General features: G+C 44.2%; 1 pseudogene; it reads left to right on the top strand.

The window, feature by feature from the left end:
* The first annotated feature begins 6,454 nt into the window (after positions 1-6,454).
* On the top strand, positions 6,455-12,725 carry LOC133384114 (probable E3 ubiquitin-protein ligase HECTD2; annotated as a pseudogene).
* The last annotated feature ends 3,350 nt before the right edge of the window (positions 12,726-16,075 follow it).

Genomic DNA, 16,075 nt, shown 5'->3' with positions numbered 1-16,075 from the left:
CAAAAGCACTCAAGGAGGATGCAGAGCCGAGCCATTGAGGGTTGTAGCCTGGGGATGAGGGGTGTGGCCTGGGGAAAGTCCCAACAGAGAAGCGAGGAAGGCCACATACAGTCCTAAGGACTGAGGTACTCCACTCCTGGACTAAGAGATCACTTCAAGTCACCCAGTGAGCTTCATGGCTGTGTGGGATTTGAACCCTGGCCTCCCAGATCCTAGTCCAACACTCTAAGCCAGCCTTTCCCAACCAGTGTGCCTCCAGATGTTGTTGGACCACAACTCCCATCTTTCCTGACCATTGGCAACGCTGGCTGAGGCTGATGGGAGTTGTGGTCCAACAACATCTGGAGGCACACTGGTTGGGAAAGGCTGCTCTAACCACTACATCACACTGGCCCTCCCAGCATGCTCTTGTCACCCTATCAGCTCACTTGTGAAATTAGCGAAGAATCAGGCCCCAGGGTTCTGCCATTCAGAAAGGATGCCATTCAACAAAGCCAATGCTTTTGGGGCTCTCTCCGTCTGTCTCTCTTGTCCACACTGTATGATAAATAGGTTGATGTCCATCTTTTCCGGGCTGAGCAAAGTGTCTTTATATGGCAGAGTATCCGATGCTTTACTGCTTGCGGAGCTGTCGCAAAAACAAAAGGAGAACTGTTAGAATCCCCCAAAATGAAATAAGGGCAAGCACAGAGCTTAGCGCAAGTTCCAAAGTCAAAAGCACTGAGGGGGGGGGGAAGCATCTGAATATAATCCTACATGATGTGTGACTGACAGCCAAAAAAACTGAAATAAAATAAAGGCAACTGTGTCCCCACAGAGATGGCTGATATTCTCTTAGAAGCGAAGAAAGCATACCCTAGAGGAGTTGGCTTAAAGACAGATGTGAGCACTCAGCCAAAGTATTGACCTTCATCCAGTACCTTTGGATAGAATGTGGAGCACATCTTTAGCTGCTGGCTGGCAGGCAGTTGAGCCCTGCACCACCATGCTGCAGCCCCCAGTACAATAATTCTCTTCCCCCACCACCACCACCCACCACTCCCCTTATTCCAGAAGAAGCCAAGGAATGGTGTGGATATGGCATGGTAACTTCACTCAGAAAGGTGTCATGGGTGTAATGAACAATAAGGATACACGGTGTTTTAGTGAGGCCAAGACAATGCTGCTTAAAATGTACCACTATCGGTTGTTATACTTCGATGTGCTACACTTGGCTCTGTCGGACGCAATGTGCCACTGAATACCCGTTGCTGGGAATTGTGTCCTGTTTGTGGGCTTCCCATAGGCATCTGGATGGCCACTGAGAGAATAGAGTGCTGAGCTAATCCAGCAGAGCTCTTCTTAACAGCCATGGAGAACCTCCAGCTCATAGGCATACCTAGGCTCACAAGGCCATTTCCCCCAAACCATGCCAGCCTGCCCCACACCTGAAGTAGCTCCAGAAGAACAAGTGGGAGCCTGAAGTATGCTCCCGATTGTTCTTTGGCGAGCAGAGCCCACTGATTCAGAAGATCCGCTCCGAGCTTAGGAGTCATTCTGCTACAAAGGTCCAGTGGCAAGGCACGCTAGGTAGAGACCTGCAGGGCTGCTCAGAGTAATTCTGTCTCTACAGTGGGTGGGTGATTAAAGGGAGACAGGAATGGAAAACACCTCCGTGATGAACCGTTTCCAACACTTTTTATATACATAGAATATACAGGGTTGTTGTTGTTGGTGGTGGTAATTTTACGTTCTAGAGAAGCAATGGCATGACCTGAAGTCTGAGCACGATTATGCATGCAGCTTCAGACAGGAGCCGCATGTGCTGCTGGATAAGATCTACAGATCAGAAGTCCTGAAGCTGCTCACAAGGCAAGTTTGGAGCTTTCAAGCATGGTATTTGGCAGGCATTGCACCAGCAAGAAAGAGCTGTGCTAACTCTCAGTGCCTAACCATGGCTACAGTTGAGGTGCCCTGACAGATGGCAATGATGGTAGCCCATTCCTGTCTGGGGACAGAATTAATATACTGCTTACTTCTAGGCAGAACACTTTTACTTTATATCATCTTTTGTTTCCTGACATGTATATTTCCTTAGCTTTCTGCCTTTCAGGGATGCTGTGCCTGGCACCTTGCATTTGTGAAGCCTCAACAAATATTTTATTTTTTTCCACTCAAGAGACAAAGGATGCTATCCTAACCCCACTTACCTGGGAGTAAGATCCATTGAGTTCAAGAGGACTTTCTTCTAAGTAGACGTGGTTAGGAATGTGCTGCAAGCTCTAAGCGGAAGGCTTTCCTTTCTGTACATAGGTGCGCTTTGCCTCTTGCTTTCTTCCCCCATCATGTTATACCTCATTCATACTTTCTCATGCACATCCGACACTCCCAACCCTCACCCCTCCAATGAGGGCGTCCCACTTTTTAAATTTCTCACATTCAGTACACCAGACTCCAGGGAGGCAACCATGTTCTTCATAGGAGCAAAAGAGAACCTAAGAAGAATCTTACTGCATCAGACCAAAGGTCTGTCTCAGGGGTGAGGAACCTGTGGCCTTCCAGATGTTGCTAGACCACAACTCCCATTTTCCTAACCATTGGCCATGCTGGCTGGGCCTGATGGGAGCTGAACTCCAACAACATATGGGGACCCAAGGTTAAATAATACTGATCTAGAGGGCCAGAGTTTCCCCATTCTTGGCCTATCCACTCTACTCTCCTGTTTCCTACAGTTGCCAACCATATGGCTCTGGAAAGCCCCAAGGTAGGGTATGACATCAATAGCCCTTTTCCACTGTTGCTCTCCAGGCTGCACTCTTGCTTTCTTCTACTTCCTTGTGACAGCTTCAGCAGTGAGGCTTGGAACACTTCTAAAACCTGTTATATATGCATAAGGAGGTCCTGGTCCTCTACAGTCCCCACTTCTGTTCACTAGAGGTCAGTGATGCCCCAGAGAGCATTGAGGGTCAGTGATGCCCCAGAGAGAAATCCAGTGGGGATCTGCACTAGCCACAAATGATTTTCAATTTTTCATGTAGGAGGGAAATGTGTCTTCTTGCATGAAGGCATTTCTGTGCCTCTGATTAAATGCTACTGGATTAAGCCAATGCTGCGACATGAAGTTGTCCTTAAAAAAAAAAAAACTGTCAAACTCTTCAACAGACAGCAGCAATAATTTGGGGTATGGAAGCTCAGGACATAGCATAAAGGTAAAGGTGTCCCTGCACTTGTAGTGCGAGTCATTTCCGACTCTTAGGGTGACGTCTTGTGACGTTTACTAGGCAGACCGTATATATGGGGTGGGCTTGCCAGTTCCTTCCCCAGCCTATCTTTACTCCCCAGCATATGCCGGGTACTCATTTTACCGACCACGGATGGACGGAAGGCTGAGTGGACCTTGACCCCTTTTACCGGAGATTCGACTTCCTCCTTCCGTTGGAATCGAACTCTGGCCGTGAGCAGGGCTTCGGCTGCATTACCGCCGCTTACCACTCTGCGCCACGGAGGGTCATCTGGACATAGCATACAATCTGTAAAAAAAAATGCTGCCTCCCTGAAGGCATAGTCTGGGCAATGTGATGAAGACAAGTTCATTTAGAAAACATACACAAGGTGAGCCTTGCCTTATGTTGGGATTATATGTCAAAGAAACTAAAGGTCACATAGATCCAAGCAGAGCTTGGAAAAGTTACTTTTTTTGAACTACAACTCCCATCAGCCCCAGCCAGCATGGCCACTGGATTGGGCTGATGGGAGTTGTAGTTCAAAAAAGTAACTTTTCCAAGCTCTGGATTCAAGGCACACAAATATTCCTGCAGAAGAGGGATGGGGGGAGGGGGACTGCTGAGCTTTCAGATGCTGTTGGATTCCAACTCCCATCCACCCCAGCCAGCATGGCCAACAGTCAGAGATGATGGGAGCTGTACTATAGCAACATTTGGAAAGTTACAGGTCCCCTGTCCCTGTGACACATGGGAGAAACACACAACACAGGCCCTCCCTATGCATTGGAACAGAATGTCTGTCCCAGTGGCACCATTTTAGAATTCCTGTTTTTCTTGCTCGACGGGTGTTAGTAGCTCCTTTTGGAGCAAGCAGAAGAGACACTCTAAAGTAAAAGTGCCCATTAGGAGGTCATTGTTGAAATGCATCACGAAGGCCTGTGTTCTGTGGTTCATCAAAGTATTGATCTCTCTCTCTCATTTTGAGAAGAAAATAACATTAGCCTCTCTTTCCCCTTTACCACCTCCTGTCACTACTACAGATTGCATTAGGAGTCGGAGTCCATTTGTCTGTTCAAAGTAGTCATCATGTTTCAGCCATGCAAACCTGAAGGTGGTCCACCATAACATTTAACCAATAGTTTACATATTAAATAGCAGAATAGCAAATACAGTCACTAAAAGTGACTCTAGACTAGAGACATGCAAGTTAGTAGCAGGAAAGAAAAAGGCCAGTTCAGCTAAGATCCCTCCTGTTGAAGCAGGGTCACTGTAGGGGCTTTCAGACTGTTCCTATTTTCGGATGGGATCCTATCAGATACCAGCAAACTGAGGTTGCACAATTATGGTTGAGTGGGTAATCTTGTGCAACAAGCCAACTTCCCCCAAATATCGGACTTTTTGTGTAAGGAAAGTGACAGGAAAATGCACGGGAAAGTGGGCTTTCCCTTCCTTTGATGCAACATTATCTAACCAGCCTGCAAACCAATCAGAATGAATGCTCGTTTAATGAACTGGATGCCTCTACACGACGGGTTAAATTATCTTTAGTAAGTACCCCTTGGTTGGTACCATTGAAGACACTAAGGGAGGTAGAAGGGGCTTGAACGACACACATTCTCCACCTGGAAAAGAAATGCCTTGGAATGCAGTGATAGCATATTTCAGCCTTCCGCAATGTGGTGCCGTCCAGAAAATGAAGGAATACAACTCCCATCTGCGCCAGTTAGCACACACTGACTGGGGCAGATGGGAGTTGTAGTCCAAAACATCTGGAGGGCACCAGGTTGCAGAAGGTATTAAAACCATTTTTGCTACATTTTGATTGTCTTCACCCTACATTTCTTCTCTGAAAGCATACATACCCAGAGCTTGGAAATGGGCTGTTCTTCCTCTCTTCTGCAGGATGATTAACACCAAATGCTTCATAGATTCAGTTCCTGGAATAGAACTCCAAGGATGGAGAGTGGTGAACAATAGTCTTTTCTATGTTATGTAACTAGTAAAAGAAAAAAAGGTTGCTTGTGACTGAAGTCAACCCCAAGACAGGAACCAAGGGTCATCTCAGGGCAAATTTTGTATCTCACAAATCCATCAGATGGCTGGAGGAAAATATCTAAAATGTGCTTTGGATATTTTGGTGGTAATATTGGTAATATCTCCAATCATCTGTAGGGCCAATTTAGCTCTCAATTTACTGAGTAACTAGATCTTTCAGCAACCCTCCATCATCTCCCTGAACTCCACTCATTCAGCAATGGCCCTCTCATAGCTCTGGCTATGCTCCTAGGGGAAGTGGGAATGACAACATCGGCCAATTTAACTCCAGGCTACAATTTTTATTAATTTCACGAAGGGCATTGTCAGCATCACTGGCAGTGGCTTCAGTTTGTTTTGAACTAGAGGGGCCAGGAGTGTAGGCAGGGAGGAAGAGGTAAGCAGGAGGGAGAGGAAACAGAGGGTCAGAGCTGCCTTTTCGGCTGGGATACAAAGGCCACAGTGTGCTGGGAGGAGGGAAGTGGATGACCAAGAGTACCATCAGTCAGAGGAAAACAAAAGGGGGAGCAAACACACATCCTCTTGCACAGCCGGCATATCCAATTCTGCACTGAATATCCCAGAAGCAAAGTGGAGCTGGCTGGCAGTGCATGCTAATTTCTACATGCCCATCCTCTGCCTCTTGATTCCTGGGATTTCTGTTTTAATGGGATTGTTTTATTGTGTCTTTTAATTATGCATGTTTATATCTTAACTTTTCTCTAACTGCTTAGAAGCCTATTTTGGCTAGGGATGGGATCCACATTTTGGTGCCGGTTCGATTTTTGCCCCGTTAAACTTCCTTCCAGTACCGCTTCATGGGGATCAGTGTTCGCTATTTGCAATAAATACAGATTCAGTTTTTTTCCACAAAAATATAAATATTAATATGTTTGTAAATATATACTTTACTAGATTTTTAAAAATATCAATATTTTCCTCAAAAATATCAATATTAATATCAATATTTCTGAGGTGAATTTTTTTAAAAAAATCCACTTCAGCACAGAAAACCACTAGAAGAAAACCCAATCTGTGAGGAAAAAACAAAAAGGGAATCTGGTGTCAAATTTGAATTTTGTGAAATTCAAGCACATCCCTAATTTGGGAACAAGAACAGCAACAACAACAATACTAAATAAAAACATAAAAATACCACCACAGGTCTGTGCATGAACACCAGGCCAGTTAAAAATGGCAGCAACTGTCATATTGAGATGTCGGAGTAGGTTCATAAGATTGAACACAAACCACATCCACAGAGACTGGGTTAAAATTCAGTCCCTCTTCCAAGGGAACTCTGGGAATTGTAGCTCTGTGAGGGGAATAGGAGTCTCTTAACTTTCAGTGCCCTTAAGAAACTACAGTTCCCAGGATCCTTTGGGGGAAGCCATGACTGTTTAATGTGGGATGATACTGCTTTATGATACAGATGGGGCCCTAATTATTTGTAATGGCAGCACATATGTGCCTGTGCCATTGTGATTCAGTGAATACCTGTACACTGTGAAAGCGCATGCATGCACAGAACAAGAGCAACAAAAAATATCTTGTCAGTGTCGGTGAGCATTCTGGGGTGCCCAAGCGGACCAGACACCATCACCTAATCAGCACTTTTCTGTTCACAATGAACATCAAAGTGCCACTGGGCTAAACTTTTAATTTTGCTGGGTGAAAGTACTCTGAAGTTCACAACTTCAAAAGCAGTAACTAAGAACAAACACAAGTAGACAGATCAGCTGGTGGAATTTAGAGCCAGGAGCTGGGAAATCAAGGAAAGCATGGTCACATTAGCCTAGATCTTGATGAGCAAGGGGAAAACCAAAACCCAAAGACTTGTAAATAGATACAGGTTGAGCCACTGTCCTTTCCCTGCCATCAATAAGAAAAGAGGGGACCACATCACCTAAAGTGTCAGAGGCAGGTTCGTACCTTGCCTCCAGACCCATGTGAGTTCCATAGAATCACTAAGCAGGAAAATGTGGTCAGACAATTGCTTGCTCCTCTCGGGGCAACTCTTCACACCTCCTTTGGGAAACCACATTTTGAAAACTGTCTCCCAGGTTCTACTGTTTCCCATCAGCAACCAAAGGCTTATCTTTATTTCATGCTTCAAACAGTCTAGCTAGTCGTCCTCTTGTCCATATGCGGATTTCTGTCATTCTACACTGGACCTTACTGATCTCATGGAAGAATCTGATGGAAGAATGGGCCATTCTTATGAAATTCTCATAGGTTTTTTCCATTATTTCCTTAGCAGAAAAAAAGCTGCTATTATTGAAAGGGATTCTGCAGAACAAATGATAAATATTGCTCAACAAAGCCTGGTGGACAACATCTCTCAGAGACACAGACCTGATATGAATATGTTGTTTCTAAATGTGAAAGTGAGAAAAATGATTCACTGGATGAGCTGACAAGGAAAAGAACATATCTGAAAAAGAAATTGAAAAATTGGAAGCTATATTTGTAGGAGAAGCTGGTCTTGACATGAGTGGCCTAACAAAAGAATGGCTTTTTCTTCTAATTTGACAGATTTTTCATCCAGACTGTTGCATTTTTACATATCACAAGGACTTCAGCTGTCATTGGTTTAGGAGCTTGAACTGTAGTGATTACTCTGAATTCCAGTTGGTTGGTGCTCTAATGGGACTAGCTGTCTATATCAGCAGATTGCTGGAAGTTGAATTTCCACCATGCTGCTAGAAAAAGCTACTAAGGCTACATGCACACTAGTTGTTTCAAAAGCAGCAAGACCATTTTGTCTGGCTGCGATTTGAACCTTATTTGCCCATAGCTGGACACATCTCCCTTCCCCACTGTTGATGTCAGACCTTTTAGGACCTCCCACAGCAAAGTGTTGGGCCAGTCACTGTCTCTGCCTGAGCCTACACTACAGCGAAGTGTTTCCATGGGAAACACCCAGAGTTGCAACGAGGTTGATGGCCAATTGCTTTTGAAGTCTATGTGAGGCTGACTTCAGTCGATCTCCAAATTCCCAGGTTTTGGAGTAAAAAGGGGACTTACATCATGCGCTCCTGGTTTCAGAAAGCAGGTGAAGACACCAGTACAACCTCAAGTGTGTCTCCAGTCTTAGTCTTCCCATTGTACCATGTGGCCAGAATGCCCCTGTAGGAATTCGGTATTGTTACTATTGATGAACTATGCCAAGTTATGCTGGAACTGGTTCACGGACTAAAGGAGCTTCTGTCCTAGGAAAGGAATGTTGAAGAAAATTTTCATTCAGCCTTCAAGGTTTTCCAAGAAGAATTTGGAGTAATAAAATATTACAACCAAAAGGTGATGATAAAATCCTAGTTATAAATCAGGATCTGAACATCCAAATTCCACAGAATGAAATAGTTAGTTATTATACAGCCATAAGAGTGGCTGTATACTATAGCCAGTGTGGATTTTTCACATTCTGCAATGTTAAATTGAAAATAACCCCCATGCCATTCTGATCCTTCCCATAAGCTCATTTCAAAACAAAACCTTACAAAACTTAGTCCTGAACTCAGAACCTAGTCCTGAACTCAGAAGCACTTGCTTAACAACCCTTTATGTTTTCATGGCAATACAGAAAACAGACAGAGAGAATCGAGAGTTCAAAGTGTAAAAAGAGAGAGAGAGAAACCCAGACCCCTTTTGGACTTTTTTCCATCAGAGTTCTCATGATTTGTTGAAATTAATTAAAAATCACCCATGTTCACTGAGTACTTGCAATCCTGTTACTGATCTTGCTCCATATGCTGATCTTCATCTTCTGCAGTTTAAAAGTTTCAAAAATGCCTGGCCGATTTTTAATTAATTTAAGAAATTTTACATTGAACAGAATGATAGTATTGGGCATGCTCAGTAAGAACCAACTGTCAGTGTTCTAAAAGCCAGACTAACACCTGCTTGGCTTGGCAAATCAGTGGGCCACACCCACACCAGACCTTTATTTCACTTGAGACAGTCATGGCTTCCCCCAAAGAATCCTAGGAAGTGTAGTTTGTGAAGGGTGCTGAGAGGAGACTCCTATTCCCCTGACAGAGCTCCAGTGGCCAGAGTAGTTTAACAGTCAGCCACTTTGATTGAAGGTCTATGAGGGGAACAGGGTGTCTCCTAGCAACTCTCAGCACCCTCCACTAACTACATTTCCCAGGATTCTTTGGGAGAAGCCGTGACTGTCTAAAGTGTCTGGTGTGGATGTGGCCAGGAACAGTTTTGGTTTATGTTTGGGTGGGAGGCTACATGTGCCTGCTGTAGAATAAAAAGGTGGGGGAAATGATGAAAAAATGATACTGTTCACAATGTTTTCCTTTTGGGAAGGAAAGGTGCTTCCCCTCTGCCCAGTTCCCCCCCCCATCCAATCTCCTCCCCTTGCCCTCCCCTCCCTGCCCCTCCCCCAGGTCAGTTTCACCTATCCTAAACATGATTGCACAGAAATAAATCCCATTGAACTAAAAAAGTATGTAAATGATCAAACCCACCCTCCTACCTCCTATCCCCTCCCTCTTGCTCCTTCCCTCCCCCTTCCTTTGCCCCTCCCCCTCCCAGTACTCTCCGCCCCTCCTGCTCCTCCTCCCCATGGTTTTTTACCTATCTTAAACATGATTGCACAGGAGTAAATCCCACTGAACTCAATAAGCATGCAAATGATCAAACCTGCCCTCCCCTCCTTCTTCCTCCCATCACCTCCCTTTTGCCCCTTCCCTCCCCCTTCCTTTGCCCTTCCCTTTCCAATCCCCTCCTTCCCCCTCCTTCTTCTTCCCCTCCTTCCGCTCCCCTCTCCTTCTTCTTCCCTCTCATCCCCGCTCCCCCTCCTCCTCCCCCACGGTCAGTTTCACATATCCTAAGCATAATTGCATGGGAGTAAATCCCATTGAACTCAATAAGCATGCAAATGATCAGACCTGCCCTCCCCTCCTTCCCCTCTCCTCTCCCCTCCCATCTTCCTTCTTCCTCCTCCCCTGCCCACTCCAGCCCTCCCTCCTTCCCCCCTGGTTTTACCTATCCTAAGCACAATTGCACAGGAGTAAATCCCACTGAACTCAATAAACATGCAAATGATCAAAGCTGCCCTTCTCCCCTCTCCCTCCTGCCTACTCCTATCCCCCTCCTCCCATCTGCCCTTCCTCCCTTTCCTCGTCCCCTCCCCATCCCCCATGGTCAGTTTCACCTATCCTAAGCATGATTGCAGGGGCGTAAATCCCACTGAACTCAATAAGCATGCAAATTATCAGTCCATTCTCAGCAAACTTGCACAGGATCCCATTTCTTACCTCCCGGATTAAAAAGCAGAGAATTTCACTAACAGGCAAAAACCTTGCGGTTTAAGAACATACCTATAGCCCACAGATATTTCTATCAAACTTTAAAAAGCAGAGAAATTGGGCAGCTATAGTGAATGCACCAGGGGAGCAGGAGACCTGACCTCCTCTCTGAGATATTGGACTGCCCTACAAATTTGTCAAAATGCAAACACAATGTGGGTTGGTCTTTCACAGTCCAATCCACTTCCTGTGTAGCTTGGAAGAATTTGGTAACATGAGCTTCTGAGCATATGGTGAGTGGTGGCAACACCTGTAATCAGCCCAACTAATAGAAACAAGACATGTGCTGTGCTGGTCTTGTTTTAGCAGGAAGCAACATTTAGATACAGCTGATATAGTTCAGAGTGTCACTTTAAATATGTTTGATTTACTTTACAATTTTAGTGAAGTTTCCTATAGTAAATCATTTTCTTTTGCTTCTGTGAATATGTGAAGCACTGCAACACTTTGCAAAATATACACTAAAAAACTCCAAAATCAATTGTGGAATAATGGCACTCACTATTCTGCAGAACAGTCTCCAGGGGACATTAGGAGTATCTCAATTTGCACAACATAAAATAGTGGGAGATGAAATATATTCTAGCAAACTTCTAGGTGTGCTCTATGTTTTAGATTGGCCATGGCCACCTTTCCTTGAATGAAGTGGTTTAAACATAGCAGGCAGAAAACATGCATCCTGGGCAGGCCAAGTTTGTTTTGTCCAACAGCTAGAGTCTTTGCGTAAGTGGCAACATATTGTAATCCATCTGATTTTATATCAAACTGCAGCTTCCGATTCAACTGTTAATGCACCCAAAATAGAAATAGAACATAACCTCCAATTTGAAACACAAAAGACTATCTTCCCCTTCATATTACAGTGATCAATAAAAAGGCTTTGAAATTAATAAAAATAAATTTGACGCAGGTTTTTAGGATGAATAACAAGGGAAATAAAATTTTCTATATTAGATTCTCTGTAGAAACAACAGTAACACAGGAAAGAAGCAAAGTAAGAAGAACACCAACAAATATACAAAAATGTAATTCTCCATCTTTGGAGATGGCAGGTGTTGCCACCACTCACCATATGCTCAGAGACACATGTTACCAAATTCTTCCAAGCTACACAGCAAGTGGATTGGACTATGAAAGACCAACCCAAATTGTGCTTGCATTTTGATAAATTTGTAGGGCTGTCCAATATCTCAGAGAAGAGGTCAGGTCTCCTGCTCCCCTGGTGCATTCACTATAGCTGCCCAATTTCCCTGCTTTTTAAATATTAATAGAAATATTTGTTGGCTGTAGGTACATTCTTAAACCAAAAGGTTTTCTTGTCTGTTAGTGAATATAAAACAACTTTATACACAAATATGAACAAATGAAAACTGGTATAACCTGGAGATACTCATCTGAAAAAAGTAAGATCAACCAAAATATAACTAAACCAAACCATAGGTCTTCTGCAGTGGTCACAAATTTATTTAAAGGTTATGTCAGTGTTTATTTGTTCATATTTGTTGCATAAAGTCATTTTATATAAATAGTTTATACTATTTTATTTTGTGGAATTTGGATGATCCATTTCCTCTTTGTATAGTTTGATAAAATACCAGTGACCAATCAGAATAGAAAATCCTATGTGCAGCTTTATATAGCCACACCACCTGTGCTCTGCCTCCATAGTCGGAGGAAATAAGCTTCAAAATACCATTTCTGGAGGGGAAAGTGCTCTTGTCCTGTGGGTTTCCCATAGGCGTCTGGTTGGCCACTGTGAGAACAGGATGCTGGACTAGATGGGCCCCTGGCCTGATCCAGCAGGGCTCTTCTCAGGTTCTTATGACTTCCTTCTCAACAAATCAATGTACAGTTTGCAGCATTTTATTGTGGATTTCAAAGTGTTTGTGCTTCATATACATCACTGCTGCTTCATCCTGAAGAAGCTGAAATTCCAGTTTGTGGAAGTCCTGAACTGGACATGCATGCTCTCAAAAGGCACACACAATGTAATGGCTACCAGAAAATTGATCTTACTGTCTTGTATTTCTGGCAAGTAGTGCTTGCATTTCCTCTTGAGCTTCAAAAAGAAGCTCCTACAGGAAGTGACTGAGTCCATGTAGGAGGAATGGCTGACCTGAATTTAAAGATTTCAACCTGCATCCACAAAGCATTCACAAATTGGTAATTTTTGTTTCCATCCTCATTATGCTGACTTTAAATACTTTGGCAGGTACTTGGGAGGGAGCACCTTCTTGGTGGTGGCCCTGCACTTCTGGATCTTTGGCTTGTACCCAACAAAGTCCTTCCACTGGTGCAAGGAATTCTCCTTACACAATGGAACTTCCTCTCCCTCTCCTCCCCCCATGTACCTCACAAATCTGTTCCAGGGGTCCCTCCCACAACCCTTTAGAGCAGATTTGAGGGGGGCACACCAGAAGAGGAGAGAGAGGGGGAAGTTCCATTGTTCAAGCAGAAGTACCTGTGAGAATGAGAGAACTGTGTTGGGTACAACCCTGTATTCCAACAGAAGCCAACCCTATGGCTCTTTATGGGCCATGAAGAGATTTGTTCCTGCTGTTTTGGAATTATTTTAAGGTGTTTTTTTTGTAAACTGCTTAGAGGGTTTTTTGTACCATCAAGCATTGTAAAATTTTGTTAAATAAAAAGATAATACAATAAAGTGGATCTGTGGTGTTGCTTTTATCCTGATTACATTGGGTTATATGGCTGCACTGGGCTGAGGGTTGTGCTGGCTATTTTAATGTTATTGATTGTTTTAAATTTTGTATTTAGGTATTGCTATTGTTTGCTTAGTTTACATATTTTTGTTTGCCACATTCTGAGGAAATCCTTCTGCAAAAGCGGGATATGCATCTCTTAAAGAAAAGAAAATATGTTGCAGCCCTGGTTTTCTAGCTTGAATCTGTTGTCCAATCAACAGATTAAGAGGAAAATATGGACAGCAGAAATTAGCACAGGCCATTTTACCAGCAGTGCACTTCCCAAAAGGTACAAAAGCACATTGGGATGGATCCAGGCTCAGTTAGTTGCACTTCAGTCCCATGTAAAAAGTTAATGGCTAGATTTCAATGGGAAGTTAAGTGTGATGCAGAACCTCAGGCCCCGGGGCCAAACACAGCCCTCCCTAGATCACACCCCTTCCTCAGCCACACACCCTCACCAGAATGTCTCCTTGAAGTCTGATAATGCCTCTTGGTTACCTGGATGGAGAGGGTTGTGTGTGTGCTGAAACTAGCCTAGTTGTACAAAGATAAGATTTGTATTAATTGCTTCACTCACTTTTGCCTCTGGCCCCTCCTACCTGTGACATATAGCCCCAGAAGGTTGCCCAGCTGGGAATGGTCTGAAAAAGTTTAACGTCTAAATTCTGTTAACATCTGCTCCAGGAAATTGAGTTTTAGACCATTTGAAGCCCATTGTGATTATTTGCAAGGCATTTTGATAGTAAAGTGGCTGCTTCTGTAGCAGTCTTAATACCACATCCACACTCAATGTAGCCCCAGTGAGGCGTCCAGTGCAACGTCTGCTGCAGCTTCTTGGGATCGGTTTCAGCTGATGTGGCCTGATGATGTGCTTGCGATGATGTGTCCAGCAACATGTTTTCTCAACCCTTGCCCTTCTTGGCTTATTAAAGTTTGCCGAGGGGGTATGACCAAATGGATCCAGGGTGTGGTCATCATGTCTTTGTGGCTGGGAATGGCCCCAGCAGACCTGAAAGAGGCAGTGATCCAACCGCTCCTGAAAAAGACCACCTTGGACCCATTGGTTTGTTACAACTATCTCCAATTTCCCAGGTTTTGGAGTAGAAAGGGGCAGAGCATGACTAACATCATGTGTTCCCGGTTTCAGAAAACAGGTGGAGACACCAGTACAACTGCAGTACACTGGTCGCAAATATCTCCTGTTTAGGGAAGGTGATCGAAAGGGTTGTGACTAGGGATGGGCAAACATTTCACTAAAATCAAATGTAGTGCTGGACTTTTCAATAGTCCACAAGTTTGTTATCTTCGTAGACCCATCCTGAATGCTGCAAGTTTCCCCAGCTTTTCCAACACCGGATTTAAAAAAAAACAAAACCCACCAAACTTTGCTTTGCTAACATTAAACTAACTAGCCTGTGACCAACAAGTGGATCCCGTCCCTAGTTGTGGCACAATAATTGCAAGCACTCTTAGATGAAATAGATTATCTTGACTCATTTCAATCTGGGGTCAGGTCTAGTTATAGGACAGAATCCGCCTTGGTCGCCCTGATGAATGACCTTTATCAGGAGAAGGATAGGGGGAGTGTGATCCTGTTGTTTTTACTTGATCTCTCAGAGGGTTTTGTTACCATTGACCGTGGTAGCCAAATTGGTGAGATGGGTATCGGAGGTACTGTTTTACAGTGGTTCTGATTCTATCTCTAGGGTCGGTTTCAGAAAATAGCATTGGAATGATTGTCTTTTAGCCTCCTGGCAGTTGTGCTGTGGGGTTCCACAGTTATCATCTTGTCTCCAATGCTGTTTAACATCTATATGAAGCTGTTGGGAGTGGTCATCAGGAGATTTGGGGCAAGGTGTCAGCTGTACACTGATGATACCTAGCTCTATTTCTCTGTAACATCTGAACTGGGAGAGGCTGTGCAAGCCCTGGACCAGTGCCTGGATGAGGGCCAACAAACTGACTCCTACTGAATCCTAGCAAGATGGAGGCACTTTGGGTAGGTGTTTCCCAAGTCCAGATAATTGGTTAATTGCCTGCTTTGGATGGGATCATACTCCCTCTGAAAGAGCAGGTTCATAGTCTGGGTGTGCTCCTGTATCCATCTTTGTCACTAGAGGCCCAGGTGACCTCAGTGGCTAGGGGTGCCTTTTACCAGCTTTGGCTGGTAAAATAGCTGGCCTAGGATAGCCTGGCCACTGTTGTCCATGAACTGGTAACCTCTAGGCTGGATTACTGTAATGCGCCCTACGTGGAGCTGCTTTTGAAGTTGGTTCGCAACCTGAAGCTGGTGCAAAATGTGGCAGTGTCACTGCTCACTGGGGCAGGATGTCACCAACGTGTTACCCTGCTGCTGAAACATTTGCACTGGCTTTCAATTAGCTACCAGACTAAGTTCAAGATGCTGGTTTTGGTGTATAAGCCTTATACAGCTTGAGACCAAGATACTGTTAATCAGGTCATTGATGGACCCCTGTACGTTTACATATGACAGTCAGGTTAGAAGTGGATGCATAGAGTAGAGCAGGCAGAGTGAAGCTATGATGAACCTAGACAGAAGACAATTCTGTGCTGTGTGTATCATTTCTGGATGAAGGCTACTAGTGCTTCTGTGAGCATTGCATCTTCTGCTGCCAGAGATAAGGAGCTGGCACAGAGATGCTAGACAGCCAAAACAAAGTTGAAGGGAAAAATACAAATGCGGTTTTGAAACTCTGTCAAAGGTGCCAGTGGAAAATCACTGATGCAAGGGTCTTAGGTACTTACTTTATTCCCCTCCCAGACAAATTATGGAAATTCATGGTCTGTGTAT

The sequence above is a fragment of the Rhineura floridana genome, chromosome 4 (assembly GCF_030035675.1).
Source record: "Rhineura floridana isolate rRhiFlo1 chromosome 4, rRhiFlo1.hap2, whole genome shotgun sequence".
NCBI lineage: Eukaryota > Metazoa > Chordata > Lepidosauria > Squamata > Rhineuridae > Rhineura > Rhineura floridana.
This window is presented reverse-complemented; position numbering and strand designations above follow the sequence as displayed.